The following is a 17,745-nucleotide window of genomic DNA, read 5'->3' on the forward strand; positions in this document are numbered from 1 at the left end:
GAACGGCCCCCCCGATCTGAACCCGAGCGGTGTTCTATTATTGGACTTCTGTGCTCGACACAGATTTTCTATAATGAACACCATGTTCAAGCATAAGGGTGTCCATGTGTGCACTTGGCACCAGGACACCCTAGGCCGCAGTTCGTTGATCGACCTTGTAGTCGTGTCATCGGATTTGCGGCCGCATGTTTTGGACACTCGGGTAAAGAGAGGGGCGGAGCTGTCAACTGATCACCACCTGGTGGTGGGTTGGCTCCGATCGTGGGGGAAAATGCCGGTCCGACCGGGCAGACCCAAACGCTCTGTGAGGGTCTGCTGGGAACGTCTGGCAGAATCCCCTGTCAGGAAGAGCTTCAACTCCCACCTCCGGCAGAGCTTTTCCCACGTCCCGGGGGAGGCGGGGGACATTGAGTCCGAGTGGACCTTGTTCCGCACCTCCATTGTTGAGGCAGCCGACCGGAGCTGTGGCCGTAAGGTTGTTGGTGCCTGTCGTGGCGGCAATCCCCGAACCCGCTGGTGGACACCGGCGGTAAGGGATGCCGTCAAGCTGAAGAAGGAGTCCTATAGGGCCTTTTTGGCCTGCGGGAATCCGCCTATACAGCATTGCGTGGACATCGGGGACGGTGCCTCTGGATTGGCAGACTGGGGTGGTGGTTCCCCTCTTTAAGAAGGGGGACCGGAGGGTGTGTTCCAATTACAGGGGAATCACACTCCTCAGCCTCCCTGGTAAGGTCTATTCAGGGGTGCTGGAGAGGAGGATCCGTCGGGAGGTCAAGCCTCGGATTCAGGAGGAGCAGTGTGGCTTTCGTCCTGGCCGTGGAACAGTGGACCAGCTCTACACCCTCGGCAGGATCCTCGAGGGTGCATGGGAGTTCGCCCAACCAGTCCACATGTGCTTTGTGGATTTGGAGAAGGCGTTCGACCGTGTCCCTCGGGAGGTTCTCTGGAGGGTGCTTCGGGAGTACGGGGTGCCGAGCCAACTGATAAGGGTGGTTTGGTCCCTGTATCACCGATGCCAGAGTTTGGTCCGCATTTCCGGCAGTAAGTCGGATTCGTTCCCAGTGAGGGTTGGACAACGCCAAGGCTGCCCTTTGTCACCGATTCTGTTCATAATTTTTATGGACAGAATTTCTAGGTGCAGCCGAGGCGTTGAGGGGGTCCGGTTTGGGGACCTCAGCATCGCGTCACTGCTTTTTGCAGATGACGTGGTGCTGTTGGCTTCTTCAGTCCGTGATCTCCAGCTCTCACTGGAGCGGTTCGCAGCCGAGTGTGAAGCGGTCGGGATGAGGGTCAGCACCTCCAAATCCGAGTCCATGGTCCTCAGTCGGAAAAGGGTGGAATGCCCTCTCCGGATCGGGGATGAGATCCTGCCCCAAGTGGAGGAGTTCAAGTATCTTGGGGTCTTGTTCACGAGTGAGGGCAGGATGGAGCGTGAGATCGACAGGCGGATCGGTGCAGCGTCGGCAGTAATGCGGACTCTGTACCGGTCCGTCGTGGTGAAGAGAGAGCTGAGCCAAATGGCAAAGCTCTCGATTTACCGGTCGATCTACGCTCCTACCCTCACCTATGGTCACGAGCTATGGGTCGTGACCGAAAGAACGAGGTCCAGGATACAAGCGGCTGAAATGAGTTTCCTCCGCAGGATGTCCGGGCTCTCCCTTAGAGATAGGGTGAGAAGCTCGGTCATCCGGGAGAGACTCGGAGTAGAGCCGCTGCTCCTCCACGTTGAGAGGAGCCAGATGAGGTGGCTCGGGCATCTCATCAGGATGCCTCCTGGACGCCTCCCCGGGGAGGTGTTCCGGGCATGTCCCACCGGTAGGAGACCCCGGGGACGACCCAGGACGTGCTGGAGAGACTACGTCTCTCGGCTGGCCTGGGAACGCCTTGGGATCCCCCGGGATCAGCTGGAGGAAGTGGCTGGGGAGAGGGAGGTCTGGGAGTCCCTCCTAAAGCTGCTGCCCCCGCGACCCGACCCCGGATAAGCGGAAGAAGATGAAGTATATGCCTGTATAATCTGATCTGCCGGCAATATATCTTATACATATGTTATAATTTGTTTAGATAGGTTTATGAAAGTTGTGTCGGTTAATAGCATTTTCTGACTAAAAACGTGATACAGAGAGGTGTGGTTTGAGAAGGGGTGGGTCCGTCAGCGCTTATATTACGGCTCTCTTGAGAGGTAAATTCACAGAAAAAATTTAAGCTAAAGCTATGGAGCTAAACTACAAACCTGAAGATCGGATCATGATTGCTGAAACCCCGGTCAACATTCATCTATGCCGCAAAGACCCTGCTGGACTTTCACCAACATGTACAGCAGGCTCCTACAGAGAAACTTGAGCAAAACTGGCATCTAACACCGGAGACTTTGTGGGGATTTAAATTTTCATATGAGATTGGAGAGTTATCTTTCTACATGAGAAACGAAGGCCCTCCAGGGGCATCCAACGGGTGTCAGACTGACAATGCAAATTCTTCAGGATCAAACAGAGCGTGTGACGGTGCCAATGTGAATTGGTCGTTGAACTCAAACGATTGGGGTATCGTGAGTGAACTTCTACCAAAACTGTTGAAAGAATTTCTTGATGGGTGCGGAATACACGGCGAATTGTACATTACATGGGTTTCGAGGATTACAGTGAGCGGAAGATGTTTTTTACGGTTTAAAGTTTCTCCTCAAACTATCGATGGCCTGGAAGATGGGGAGGTGAAGGAAATACTGTCTTTTGCTATACAAATGTTTAGCAACGAATGTGGAGTTTTTCAAACAATGTTGAATATAACGCTTTCCGAATGGTATCGAAGAATGGAAGACTATGGAGACACTATTTCAGAAATCTTTCTTTCTAGCCGTGCTTGGGTCAACATTGTAGGAGTGAAGCGGAGATTAGTTTTAGACTAAATAACTTTAAATTGTTCAACCCCCTTCCCAAATCACAACCACCCCCCAACCCTCCTTTACCTCATGTCATAGAAAGGTCATTAGAAAGTCATTAGCTTTCCTGTGTAAACTATAATAGTGGCCTTCAGACACAGCCGTTCACAACACAGCTCCCCCCTCTAAGAGAGAACAAAGTTTGACTGAAAAACAACGATGACTCAAAGAAGACCAGCGAGGCGGCTTCTACCCAGTTTTCCTGCCATGGAGAATGGTCCAAGAGAAAAGATTTCCAGAGGTGTGCAAACTGTGCCGGATTGTACAGTTACACTCTGGTCTATTCCTGACAACCCCGACAGAGTCGAACTTGGGGGGCAGCATATCACCACACCCAGAGGGACCAAGCGCCAGGTTATCCTTGTCTACAACGAGGCCGCAGCCAGAGAGACCAAGCGCCGGCTTATCAACGGCTACAACAAGGCCGAGCGTCAGCGTGTCACCTTCAGCTGTGGGGCTGCTTATCATGTAAGCGCTGTGTCCCCGTCGCTATTGCAGCAAACCCGGTTAGAGGCAACGGTGTACGCACATGCTAGCCGATTTGATGGTCTCTTTGCGAGAGCCGGCGCCATCTTGCCATCGTCATCAGCCTTCGATGTATTTGACACTCCTGCAACCCTTCCTGTGAGGCCAGCACCACAACCACCACCACAGGGGGATGACGGACCAAGTTGCGCAACAGCGGAGCAGATGTTTTGGTCAACGTCTCCCCCTTAGAGTTGTTTGACAACACATGCGCGTCATACCCGGAAGGTGGTATGTACCTGCCGCCATTAACGGAGGATGACGTGGCGCACATGCTCAATCCAGACCAGGGCATCATGGTAGCCGGTGACTGTGATTTTGCTGGCTCAGCAGATGACATGGATTTTGGATGCTACCCTGATATCCTGGAACAACCTGCAACGACAGAGGCCCGCAACATCCAAACAATGGACGTTGTCCCAGTGGGAGAGGGCGCTGACTGGGATGAATTCGCTATGAAAATACCACAATTACCCTGGTTAGTAGTTGAAGATTACATGCGTATTAAACCTTTGGTTGTCCATCTTCTGTACAATACAATGATCGAGCATGCCAAGGAGGTGTGTGATGGTCGTATTCTTGATGATCTGAGTCAAATGCAGCATACCTGTTTATACGTTGAGGACTGCTACTTCTATTTTTACAACAATTGTGATAAGGTAATGGCTGAACTATGCAACATTAATTTTATCCACACATTATCGACCATGCTATTCTATTTCAACACATCAGCCCCTCTTAAAAACATACGCAACACGGCTGGATTCATTCTGCAAGAGCTAGCTCATGAGTGCAGTATCTTTACGCGACTTAGGGCTATAAAAAGAGAATTTAAAGCTATTGTGGAATTGACTGAATCAGAAATTGATCTGCTTTTAAGAATTTTCGGGAAAAAAGAATGGGTAATATTATCAGAAAAATGACTGTTAAATATTACTATCGTGTCCATAATTGGACTGATATTCTAGAGAAAGTCATCTCACAAAACAGTGTCAATGATGTTTCTGTGCAGAAAATGCTTGTAATAATGTCAAAAGTCCGATCGTTGTCAGAATCACTGTTTTAAACACCATGGGACATTTTAGTCGTGCACTCGGTCATGTCAAGTCTAGAAGGGTTGACAGAAAAAATTAACAACATTCTTAATGTATGGACTCAAATTGGTGGAGGGCATTTGATGACTATTGTAACATTATTTACAGATTGTGTTAAATTTCATACACATAATAATCTACCAATTGACATTACAGGAGAGCTAAAGAGATTTAAAAATCTAATTGAGTCAAAAGTTTCACCCTCTGTATTATATGCTCTGATCAGTTTTTTTACTCATTAGTAGTTTTTTAAGAACTAACTGAATTTCTCTTTTTTAATTAAGTGTGGGCGGCTTGGTGGCGCACTGGGTAGTACGTCCGCCTCACAGTTTGGAGGGTTCCGTGTTAACAGTTACCCACAGTTAGGAGGGTGCGGGTTCGATTCCACCTCCGGCCCTCCCTGTGTGGAGTTTGCATGTTCTCCCCGAGCCCGCGTGGGTTTTCTCCGGGCACTCCGGTTTTCTCCCACATCCCAAAAAACATGCTTGGTAGGCCGATTGAAGACTCTAAATTGTCCCTAGGTATGAGTGCGAGTGCGGATGGTTGTTCGTCTCTGTGTGCCCTGCAATTGCCTGGCAACCGGTTCAGGGTGTCCCCCGCCTACTGCCCGATGACCGCTGGGATAGGCTCCAGCACGCCCGCGACCCCCGTGGGGACAAAGCGGTTCAGAAAATGAATGAATGAATGAATAATTAAGTGTATCATGTTTTTTATACACTAATGTGATCTGATTGTTTTTTCTGTGTTCAACCGATTAAAAAAATAAAACATGTCTGTGTGTTTCATTAACCCCACCACACGCCGATTTGCATCATAACACACCTCACAATGGCTCAGAAGAGGTGTCATGAGAGACTCTATTATAATGCTCAAAATCCAGGTAGTTTTGGAGGCCCAGTGGGTTTACACAGAGCAGCAGCTGTTAGCTGTAAAAACACTAATATTAAAAACGTGAAAGCATTTTTGTCAGAACAAGACACCTATAGTTTACACAAACCAGTCAGAATAATTTTTCCTAGAAACAAAGTTTTTGTTCGAGGTCCTATGAGACAATTTCAAGCAGATTTATGTGATATGCAATCCTTAGCCCGGTACGACGGTTACAAATATATATTTAACCGTGATTGATATTTTCACAAAGTGTGCATATGCACGGGTTTTGAAAGCTAAAACAGGACTGCAGGTTACAAAGGCATTTGAATCTGTCTTATCAGATAGCGGTACTCCTTTACGGCTCCAGACAGATAAAGTCAGAAATTGGGAATTCTGACTTTAAAGTCACTCCAGTGTGCTCTAATATGAATGTCTCCTCTGATGCTGTCTGTTTGGTTTCATTTTATATTTTAACCTTTTTTTTTTTTTGCTTGGTTTAAGTATTTTTTCCCCAAAAAAAACGTGGGGTGACAGGATTCTGACTTTTTTTCTCAGAATTCTGACTTTAAAGTCAGAATTGTGACTTTATTCTCAGAATTCTGACTTTAAAGATTTTAAAGTCAGAATTCTGACTTTAAAGTCGGAATTCTGACTTTAAAGTCAGAATTCTGAGAAAAAAAGTCAGAATCCTGTCACCCCACGTTTTTTTTTTTTCTTCACTGGCCCTAATCCTCTTCCGTACAAACCCTTCCAGAAATTAATGACTCACCACAATATCCAACATTTTTCAACGTCTTCAGATACGAAAGCGCAAACTGTGGAGAGATTCAACAAAACATTAAAATCACGCATGTGGAGATATTTTACAGCTAAAAATACACATCGATACGTGGACGTGATTCCAAATCTTCTAACTAGTTATAACAACAGTTACCACACGAGTATAAAAATGGCCCCAAATGCCGTAACAGAGGATAATAAAGATGTTGTTTTCCGTAATTTGTATGCACGGGCTCCTGTCCGTCATGGAAAAAAGCTCCGTTTTGCCCCAGGGGAAATTGTGAGGATTTCTAAATTAGGAGTTTTTGACAAGGCATATTTGCAGAGTTTTAGTGATGAGGTATTCAGAATAACAGAATGTCTCCGACGTGTTCCACCCGTCTACAAAATAGCTGATTTAGACGATGTGGGATTAGAAGGGATGTTTTATGAAACTGTTGCGTGTTGTGCGGGATGTCCGTTGTTGAGCCAGGAAATCAAAGGTGTGGAGTTTAAAGTTGGTTCTTTATTGGCAAGATCTTGGGTTGTTTAATGGCGGCCAATACACACGGCACGGCAGCAGATGAAACAACAACTTCTCCAGGTCAGCTTGTTTTATACTGTACGGAAAGGCGGGAACTTGTCACATGACCATTTCATACCTGGGGCGGGAACATGTCACATGACCATTTCGTACCTGAGTGTGGGGGGCGGAACCCCCCAGTGTATGCGTGTGTGTTTGCTTATGTGTGTTGTATTCATGTTCTGATTGTGCAGTTAAGTTTGCATAAAATAATAAAAGAATTGTACATATACAAGCATCATATTGTACAGAGATTGTCCACCCTAATAGAACATGTCCACATTGCTGTTGCTCCCTCTTCAATCCCCCTTTTGACCTCGAAAGAGGTAACCAAAAACAGCGCACAAAAAAACAACACTAAAAGTAAATGATAGGGGACATGTAGGAGATCGTGAAGGATGATACATGATAAAAAACAGCAAACAATGACAGCAATAATTCTCAGTGAAGAGGAGGTTTTGCCCCAATATTCCAATTCAATTTCAGTGTGTGAGTGAAAAACCTGCGGCAAGATGTTATAATGCAGGAAAAGTCTCACATGGTCTCTCTGCCTTAGGCGACCAGAACGTTATCAATCATCAGTTTAGGACAAAAAAATTGCTCGCAATTGTTCAGCCATTGGGGGCTTGGCACGCCCACTGGTGGAGGGTGAGCACAATTCTCACCCCCTTTGCAGCTCTGCTCCGTCCGGGGAGAACCTGGAAAATGTCTGATGTGCGGTCGTTGTCTTCGGTGGGCCAGGGTCGACTACCTGGCCACCAAGGGGGAAGAGGATTATTCTACCTCTGTTTGAACTGGGGGCGGGGACGCTGTCGATGGCGGATCTGGTTCCTTGCAGGAACCCTTCAGTGGGGCGCACTCGACTCCGTCCACTTCCGTCTCAGGACCTTCAGCCCGACCGATGGTTATTTGGATCTCGGCCGTCTCTTCTGGGTCCGCTGTCGTCTGTTCTGCAAACCTGGAACCAAAGAGCTGGACAATAGGTTGGAGATGTGTGCGAGAGCGCTTACCGCCCTCCGAATCTGCAACCGGAAGGGTAGATGCAGGTCCCGGAAAACAGCGTCCGTTCTTATAGGTTCTAGTTAGCGCAGGCTCCATCCCCCTCCTTCTTGGGAACTTCAGCCAGAACTTTGGAGTGATCTGGACCTCGGTCTTTGCTTTCGTATCCGCAGTAGTTTGCTGAGCAAATCTTTTCTGCAACCTTTGCAGTCTTTTGAGATGTTTCTTCTGCTCCTCTCATCACTGTGTGTTGAATTCTTATATGTCCTGTTAAGACTCCAAAAACAATTACATTTGACAAAACATTGAATCTTCCATTCGGCGAAATTATTCTACTCCCCCCCCTTTTGACACATTCACGTAATGTGTCAACAGAGTTGTTGGGGAGCAGACGGGACCAGCAGGGTGTCCCGGACACAATATCATACTCATCCCGGCTGGACCAGATGGTCCTGCCTTGTCCAACCACAGGAAATGGGCCTTCTCCATCGAACCATTTGTTGTCAGTGGTGCCCCTGAGTAATCATCAAATCCTAGGCCATTCATATGGGCGCACACACACGTACAAACTAACAGACACAAAGGCGCCCATTCATTCGCCATCACAGTCCCACAACATGTAACTTCATGATGGCTGTGAGCAGGTAGACATTGAAGTCCATCGGGCCTCAGTTACAGTCGCGCACATCACTTGTCCTCATTCATTCTTCCATCATTCCGGCTTAATCTTGCATGCCACCACGCCCTCAGCACACACCTGGAGCGGGTATGACTCCACTCCGCGCACAGCCACAACAAGGGACGCAAGAGGGGGAGCCCGGCATTTCCATACTGATTAATTCCAGCCTGGCCAGTACTGGGACGATCAATGCCGTTGTCCCCCACCCGCGCCAACCCAGCAAATGGCTACCCGCAGAGCCCAGACCCCCCACCTTCATCAGTCTTCCCCACAATCAAATTACAATATCAATCACCCCACCCACATTCCAACATCTGTGCAGACAATGGAGCAGAAAGGCACATGTGACACACTCGGGGAGCAAACTCCAGGAGTCCTTTCACAAGCAAATTACAAACGATCACCCGCCCCCCCTTTCTCCCCCTCCAACGTGCGTGGACACAAAGAAAGGTGGAGATGCACAGGTGGGACACCTGGGGAATACGCCCCAGCAGTCCCTTCACAAGCAAATTACAACGATCACCCACCCCCCTTTTCCCACTCCAACGTCCGTGGAGACAAAGAAAGATTGAGAGGCACAGGTGAGACACCTGGGGAATACGCCCCAGCAGTCTTTTCACAAGCAAATTACAACAGTCACGTATCGACTCACATTCAAAGATCGCAGGGGGGGGGGGGGGCAATTGACCAATCATACACATTCAAAAAACGGCGGGAAGAAATGCTGCCGCCACACGATCACGCAAATACATTCAAAAATTTGCCGGGGATACAATGCTGCCACCACCTGAACACACAATTATATTTAAAAAATGGCACCGCCAAACGGTCACACAAATGAGGAACCTCGTTTCCCAAAAGCTCAACCCAAACGCCGTTCCAACCAGACGAAAATCTCGAATTGTCTCGAGATCGCAAAAACGCGCCGTCAAGGAACACTCTTTATCAGATTTCTCTCAAATCACCCAAACGCCGTTCCAACCAGACTAAAACCTCGAATTGTCTCGAGATCGCAAAAACGCGCCGTCAAGGAACACTCGTTTATCAAATTTCTCTCAAATCACCCAAACGCCGTTCCACCCAGAAGAAAATCTCGAATTGTCTCGAGATCGCAAACACGGGCCGTCAAGGAACACTCGTTTATCAAATTTCTCTCAAATCACCCAAACGCCGTTCCCCCCAGACGAAAATCTCGAATTGTCTCGAGATCGCAAAACCGCGCCGTCAAGGAACACTCGTTTATCAAATTCCTCTCAAATCACCCAAACGCCGTTCCACCCAGACGAAAATCTCGAATTGTCTCGAGATCGCAAAAACGTGCCGTCAAGGAACACTCGTTTATCAAATTTCTCTCAAATCACCCAAATGCCGTTCCACCCAGACGAAAATCTCGAATTGTCTCGAGATCGCAAAAACGCGCCGTCAAGGAATACTCGTTTATCAAATTTCTCTCAAATCACCCAAACGCCGTTCCACCCAGGCGAAAATCTCGAATTGTCTCGAGATCGCAAACATGCGCCGTCAAGGAACACTTGTTTATCAAATTTCTCTCAAATCACAACACAAACGCGGTCTACGCGGCGCAAATCCCGAAGGTCACTCGAGATCGCGAAACTACCACGCCGCGGGACCCATATCTCAAAAGTTCATCTCAAACAACAAAAACAACACAAACGACGTTACATATACCCCAATAAATGAAGCAACTCCTGCTCACACCCGTCCGCTTTATCCTACCAGACCAAGTTTGTGCGCACAAACCCGTTCCACTCACGGCAAAATACGCTTAGCGCCAGACAGGGCAATGCCACCACGGTGCGGAGGTCCCAGTTTGTGAAGGAACAACTCCTCTTAACTTTTCCAAGCGGACCTCCGGCCCGAACTGGCAAACCTCACCTGAAAGCGGCCGAAACGTGGTCATCTGGAGAAACCCACGTCGGGGTCACCATTTGTTGCGTGTTGTACGGGATGTCCGTTGTTGAGCCAGGAAAGCAAAGGTGTGGAGTTTAGAGTTGGTTCTTTATTGGCATGATCTTGGGTTGTTTAATGGCGGCCAATACACATGGCACGGCAGCAGATGAAACAACAACTTCTGTCTCTAGGTCAGCTTGTTTTATACTGTTCGGAAAGGCGGGAACTTGTCACATGACCATTTCATACCTGGGGCGGGAACTTGTCACATGACCAGTTCGTACCTGAGTGTGGGGGGCGGCACCCCCCAGTGTGTGCGTGTGTTTGCATATGTGTGTTGTATTCGTGTTCTGATTGAGCAGTTATGTTTGCATAAAATAATAAAAGAATTGTACATATGAGCATCATATTGTACAGAGATTGTCCACCCTAATAGAACATGTCCACATTGCTGTTGCTCCCTCTTCAAAACGGAATTGCAAAACGTGAAAAAAAAAAAAAAAAAAATATTCCGTATACAGAGAATTCTTAAATCACGCGTCGTGGCAGGCAGATGTGAGATGCTGAGCCAGTGGGTCGGTTGGCCGTCCAAATTTAACAGTTGGGTACCAGCGAGCAGTGTCAAAAACATTTGAAGCAAGATAAAACAACCATTTTGTGAAAAATACAAGATGAGTGAAGTTCAGAGGGAATTCTACCTAACTCTAGCATCAAATGGTAGTATGCAACTTTTCAGCGATAATACCCCTTCAGAATTTAAGGTGGAATTAGCTCAACATATCGAATTAGCGGGGTCGTGGGAAGTCGGTTTATGTGAAATCTCTTACGTTAACTCAATTCTTGACTTCCCTGAGAAAAAACGAAGTTTCTACCTTAAGCAACCCAAGACGAATGCAGGCCGTGGTGATGCGTTTCAGAGTGACTCGGAATCACATCATATGTTGAAAGTACGTGGTGGGTTCTTCAAAAGCTATTAGTCCTTGGCTTCTGAAATTCAAACTTTATTATCTAAAGCGAGTAATAAAACGAGCGTTGTGAAATTTGATCAACATAAGCAAAGGTTCATGTTTATGGGGAAGAAGGTTTGCGAGTTATGTTTAAAGGCCCTCTAGCGTCCATCGTTGGAATGAACCGCGAACATTGGTTATCACTCAAACTGGAAGGTGTCAGTGCTCACCGCCCCGCTGACAAGAGAGCCGGACGGTATCACATCTTTGTCTACACTGATTTAATTCACCACCAAACGGTCGGTGATGCATTTGCCCTCATGCTTAGAACAGTCGCTATTGAGGGTGAATACGGTGATGTTGTTTGCAAGACTTTCAACCCCGTATACAATTTAAAGGTGAGCCGAAGACGTATTGAGACCATTACGATCAGTCTACGGACAGATCAAAACAACCCTATTGGTTTTGAATACAGGAAAGTTATTCTCATTCTGCATTTTAGATTGAAATAAAAAAAATTGTGACGTTAACTACGCATCCCGATCTGTATCGTTTTATTAGCTATTACGAGAACCAAGCAGGTGCCTCATTTACGGGCTTCCAAGGAAGCCCCGTCCAATATAGGCGTGGGCTAGGTTCTATTTTCGCAAAACTCTTCCACTTCGTGGCCCCGATGTTCAAAAGCGGGTTTAACTTGGCGAAGCCACACCTCCAAACCGCCGCTAAAAACATAGCTTCGGATGTAGCAGGGCGCGTTCTAGAAAGGATACACCAGAAACAGCGCAAGAAGGCTCGGGACTTGTAGTTTTATCGCGCAGGGGGGTGCATCCTGGTGGGCAGAGGAAGAGAGTGGTTAATAATAAAGGGAAACGACGCTCTACCACCCGCAAGCGTGCAAGAAGGAGGACAGATATATTCTCTTGAAAAAACTGGCTCTCCTACACTATCGTTCCCAACAGTGTGCTTTGAGCGAGCTAGATTTGTTTACAGCACCTCTAACACAATTCTCTATTGAGGACGGTCAATATGTCGAGGTTCAACCTTTATCCGCTATATTGGACCATGGTCCAATTGAATTTTTTTATCCCTGGAGATGGTTCAAAATATTTAGATTTATTGGATACGCTACTACACCTATGTTTAAAACTAACACGGAGAGACGGGAGTAATTTACCACCAAATGAACCTGGAAGCTTAATCAACTTCCCGCTAAATACAATCTTCGGTCAAGTCGATTTTTCTCTCGGGTATCGGCTCATCTCGCAATCCATTATAGAATTGTTACTAAACTTTTCAAAAGGGTCCTTAGAGTCAATTCACAGCCTGTATGTTTGCAAAAGATACAAGCGGACGTATGGATTCCATTCCATTCGAAGTGGCGGGGGTGAATGAGGGTTTACTAAGGCGCGCTCAGCGAATAGCCGGGTCACGTGAGTTCCACCTCCTAGGCCCGCTTCATGCCGACATGTTTTTTTCTGAACGCCACCTGTTGAATAACGTGGATCTACGTGTGAAGTTGACTAGAGCTCCTGATGATGTTTGTATCATGAGCGCTCCTGACAGCGATTCGTGTCTCAAGATACTAGGGGCGTCATTATTTGTGAAAAAAGTCACAGTATCCCCCGCGGTGGCGTTGGGTCACGCATCCGCCTGACATAAAGGCAACGCTTTATACCCTCATACTAGAGTTAATATTAAGACATTCTCCATACCTCAAAATTCACGGATTTGTCATCAAGATAACCTTTTTCTAGGACATATACCAAAACAAATTGTAATAGCTTTGGTGAATCACAACAGCTTCACGGGACGTAGAGATTTAAACCCTTTTCAACTTTCACCACCATGACATTGAATATTTGGCTTTGAGCCACGAGGGACGGCAGATAGCTGCTAAAACTTTCCAGCCCAATTTCGAAGCTGGGATATGTACACGGGAATTCCATAATTTATACTCTGCATCTGGGCGTTTTTTAAAAGATTTACCTCTATGTATCAATCAACAAGACTTTAATCACGGCTACTCACTTTTTGTTTTCAATCTAAGAAGAAATTGAAGGGCACATGTGGGATTTAACTTCATCACGCATTCTGATTGGTAAAGAGGGAGTTGCAGCGGCAACTGAACTGACATATGAACAAATGCAGTGGTTCAAAATGACAGAGAAAGGAGTGCCACACATTTCGCTGGCTATTGCCCCAGGACATGAGGCCAGACAATTAGGCTCAATGGTCAAGCAGTTGTTGCAACAGACCGATTGGCGGAAAACTCACATTCCTAATTTGTACTGGTCTGAGTTTCAGAATGCACACCAAATTAAACAACCCATGGCAGACACAGGATTGCTGGAGATGATGTTGGTGAACCGCGGTCCAGTAATCCTGGACGGGGAACACCCCGACTCCTGTTTGCCTTTGTCGCTCTCACATGCCGATCTGTGTGCCGCCCAGAATGCCACGTCCCCGGAACAAAAATCAGTTTGGCTGGCAGCAAAGGCTGTCAAACGATCAGATGGCTTGTGGGTAGGACCCAAAGGCCAGCCCGCTCTTCCGGAAGGAAGGCTAATGGCCTGTCACAGGCACACACAACTTCCCATGTGGGTCTCCATCCCATGATGATCCATCTTCGAAGTTGGTGGCATCCCAGACTCTCGGACATGGTCTGGAAATTCGTTGCAGATTGTGAGTCCTGCCAGACATTCAATGCACGTCCTACGTTGAAGCCTAAGCCCGGCCTGTTTTAGCCGACCCCGTGGCCGGGAGCAGAGGTGATCATTGATTTCACCGAGATGTATACAAGAGTGAATGGGAAACGCTTGCTTGTGTTGGTTGATCCCCACACATGGTTTTCCGGCCCTGATCCGCTCTGACAATGGTACACACTTTAACAACAAAGCCTTGGCCAAGGTGGAATAAATTTTGGGTTTGAAGCATCGATTTGGCTGTGTCTACCATCCTCAGAGCCAGGGCAAAGTTGAACGAATGAACCGGACGTTGAAGGAAAAACTGATCAAAATTATTGCTCAAATGAAAATGAATTGGCTCCAAGTGATTCCGCTTGCCTTGTTGTCTGTGCGGCAATCTGTTAACAGGCACACTGGATTTGCACCGTTTGAATTGATAACAGGTCGTCTAATGCCGGGACCAGCAACGACGCTCGTCCCACCGGACGATGTTACGGTACCAAATTTGTCTCATACAGCATACTGGTCCTATTTGTCTGCTTTGGTGTCCAGTGTTTCTGCACAGATTGGAGAGAAATCCGCTGCGGCCAAGTCAAGTCAAGTCAAGTTTATTTGTATAGCCCTAAATCACAAGCAGTCTCAAAGGGCTTCACATAGACAATCAATTGACAATTATTCTCAAAGCATCCCCTGATCTTGGGCTCCCAAAAGGGCAAGGAAAAACTCAAAAACCCCTACCAGGGGAAAAATGAGAAACCTTGAGAAGGGACCACAGATGGAAGGATCCCCCTTTCAGGATCACCAGGCTGCAATGGATGCAAAGAGGGCACATAAAATACATAGTATGGAAATCAAAAAGTGGATGTCCAGGCCAAAGCGAAGAGCTGTCAGAGGTGCCTTCGATTGAAGGCAGAGGAAGGCGTGTCGGTGGGGAAACAGCTCACACCGGACGTACGAGTCATCTCCAGAAAGTGGACGGACCCCCGGTGGAAGGACCCCTTTCGTGTCTTGGCCAGGACGTCTCACGCGGCCCAGCTCGACTTCAAAGGACGCCGGTGGTATCACTACTCACACCTACGTCCGGCCCAAGAGTTTGTTCCGTCAGGATGAAGGTATTCCTGTTTGGCCGTGTCCCGGACCCAGCCAAGATGGGGGGGACAGAAAAAGAAGGGGACAGAAAGAGAAGGAGCAGCAATACGGAAAAGTAAAGGGGAGGGCTCGAAAGGTTTTTCAGATTTTTCAGAATTAATTTTAGTAGTGCTATTTTTATTAAGTTGTCTTTTTGTGTGGACATTGATGACAATTGATGAGACCATCCAGCAGAAAACGTCCCAGATTCAAATTTCACCCACCTATAGACAATATTGATGCAGAGGAAAAGTAATTTATGAAGCTGAGGTGAACACAACAGAAGAGCTCTCACGAGAGGAACAGGGAGGTTTGAGACAGAGATGTGACAGCGGAAATTGGCAAACATAAGTCACATTGTTTAATAGGACAGAGACAAACCAAACGTTACAGGACAAATTGGAAAAGTACCAGAGAAGGGTGTGGAGGAAGCAAATTGAACAGGTAAGGGAAGTATTGGATTTAGCACCACCAGACAGAGAAGGGACATGTATTCACCAAGGTGAAGAGGATGAACGGTTTGTAGTTGCTTCATGTCATGGACAAAAGAAGTTAACATATGGAAAAATGTGGTTGTTTATTTTATTTATGGTTTTTCAATGCTTAGGGAATGAGTTTGGTTTGCCCTCGGTTGAGAGGGCATTGGAGAGTCACGGCATACAATTATTCACTAAAAAATAAAGCCCGTTTTTGACAATCATGTGACTCCACAAATACGACATGTTTAAAGTTAAAGGGAACCGGCATAAGTATTGGGACAATAGATTCCACATGGTGCAAATTCAATTTGTCACTGACTGTAACCTCTCCTCTCTCTCGTGCAGACATCTGGTTGTGGTGTGGTGATGACAAATTATATGATCGCTTGCCAAAGAATGCATCAGGTATCTGTGCCCTTGTGTCTTTGATAATGCCTGTGGTGGTTGTCCCCATTGAAATACAGAATCTCAATCGGGACCTGGAGTCCCCATTGGCGGAGCTCCTGAAACGAGCCAAAAGAGACGTTTTGCCCCCGTGGTTGAGCGACGACGATCCAACATATATTGACGCTATAGGAGTGCCCCGAGGTGTACCAGATGAGTATAAACTCGTTAATCAAGTGTCCTCGGGATTCAACAGTATCTTCCTATGGATCACCCCCAATAAAAATGTAGACCGTATTAATTACGTTCATTACAATGTCCAACGAGTGGGTAAATATACAGCTGAATCGTTTGCCGCAGTTCATGAACAATTGGCCGCAACGTCATTAATGGCGTTCCAAAATAGAATTGCGTTGGACATGCTATTGGCTAAGGAACATGGTGTGCGTGGAATGTTTGGTGATGCATGTTGTACTTTCATCCCAAACAACACGGCACCAGGGGGACGACTGACCAAGGCGTTGGAAGGACTAAAGACACTGAACAAAAAGATGAAAGATCATTCAGGTGTTACACACCGATATTTGGTCTAATTGGACAAAAACATTTGGAAACTGGAAAGGGCTCATCATGTCTGTCCTTGTTGCTGTGGCTATTTTTGCTACAATTCTGATGTTATGCGGTTGTTGTTGTATTCCATGTATTAGATCACTCGCTGTCCAGTTGATCGAGAAAACCGTTGGCCCGTTGCCACCGATAGGCCAATATACCCTGGTGACTCACCATGAGCCGCGGGGGAAGGAAGGACCGATAGCGCGCTGGTAGCTGTTTGCTAGAGTAACGGGTGATGACCTCATAAATGAGGTCATGAGAGGGAATAAAGGGAAATGTGCTTTGAGCAGTTTGCAAACATATTTTTTAAGGTTGTGTGAAACATATAATCATATCAATATAATATCTAGTATTGGAGTGCTTGTGTGGATTGGTGGGGGTGAGGAATGTGCAGGCACACTGCATGAACTTGTTTTCTTCTAAGAGTTGTGGAACAGGGAGGCCCAGGAAGGGAGTACCAGACAAAGAGAGTACGGGATGGTATGGGACGAGGGGAGTACCGGACGATATCACCTCAAGGTCGGTGAGGAACGAGAACAAAGAACAACACCACGTCCAGGTGGTTGGGCTTCGAGAGAAAAAAAAAAACAACCCCCTGACCACAGTGATGACACCTCGACAGGGAGGAGATGGCCATCGACCAATCATCACACAATATTTTGCACGCTTTAATATTCATATTGTGTTTCTTTAAAACTGGGCAACCCGGAAGAATGTGTCGTCTTTTGATGGTCACAAAAACGCACGAGTTTTAGTGTGAGGGACCCGGGACCCAGGTCTGTATTAGTGTGCTTTTTTAGGAATAAACAATTGGTAAATTTGGTCTGATTGATCTACTGGTCTTCTCTTTGACAGAACAAACTCGCAAAATTGTTAGGTGCGCCAGTGTGTGGATTGGGACATAGCAACTCGTGTTAAGTGTTGATCGCAACTTGGAGTCAGATCAATAGCTAAAATCCGTATCCTAACAGCACAAACATGCACAGCTCTCGGGCAACAATGATTCGTCACAGACTGGCAATTTCCTGCAGTCGATCATGAAGCCGGTTCCCGCCCACACACATGAGGACAGCACATTCCAATTCTCTATTTATCTTTTAGACCACTTGATTTGCAAATTTTAACTTTAGTGTGCACATATAATTTGATACTT

The sequence above is a fragment of the Syngnathus leptorhynchus genome, chromosome 7 (genome assembly GCF_054491065.1).
Source record: "Syngnathus leptorhynchus isolate UIUO chromosome 7, UIUO_Slep, whole genome shotgun sequence".
Lineage (NCBI taxonomy): Eukaryota > Metazoa > Chordata > Actinopteri > Syngnathiformes > Syngnathidae > Syngnathus > Syngnathus leptorhynchus.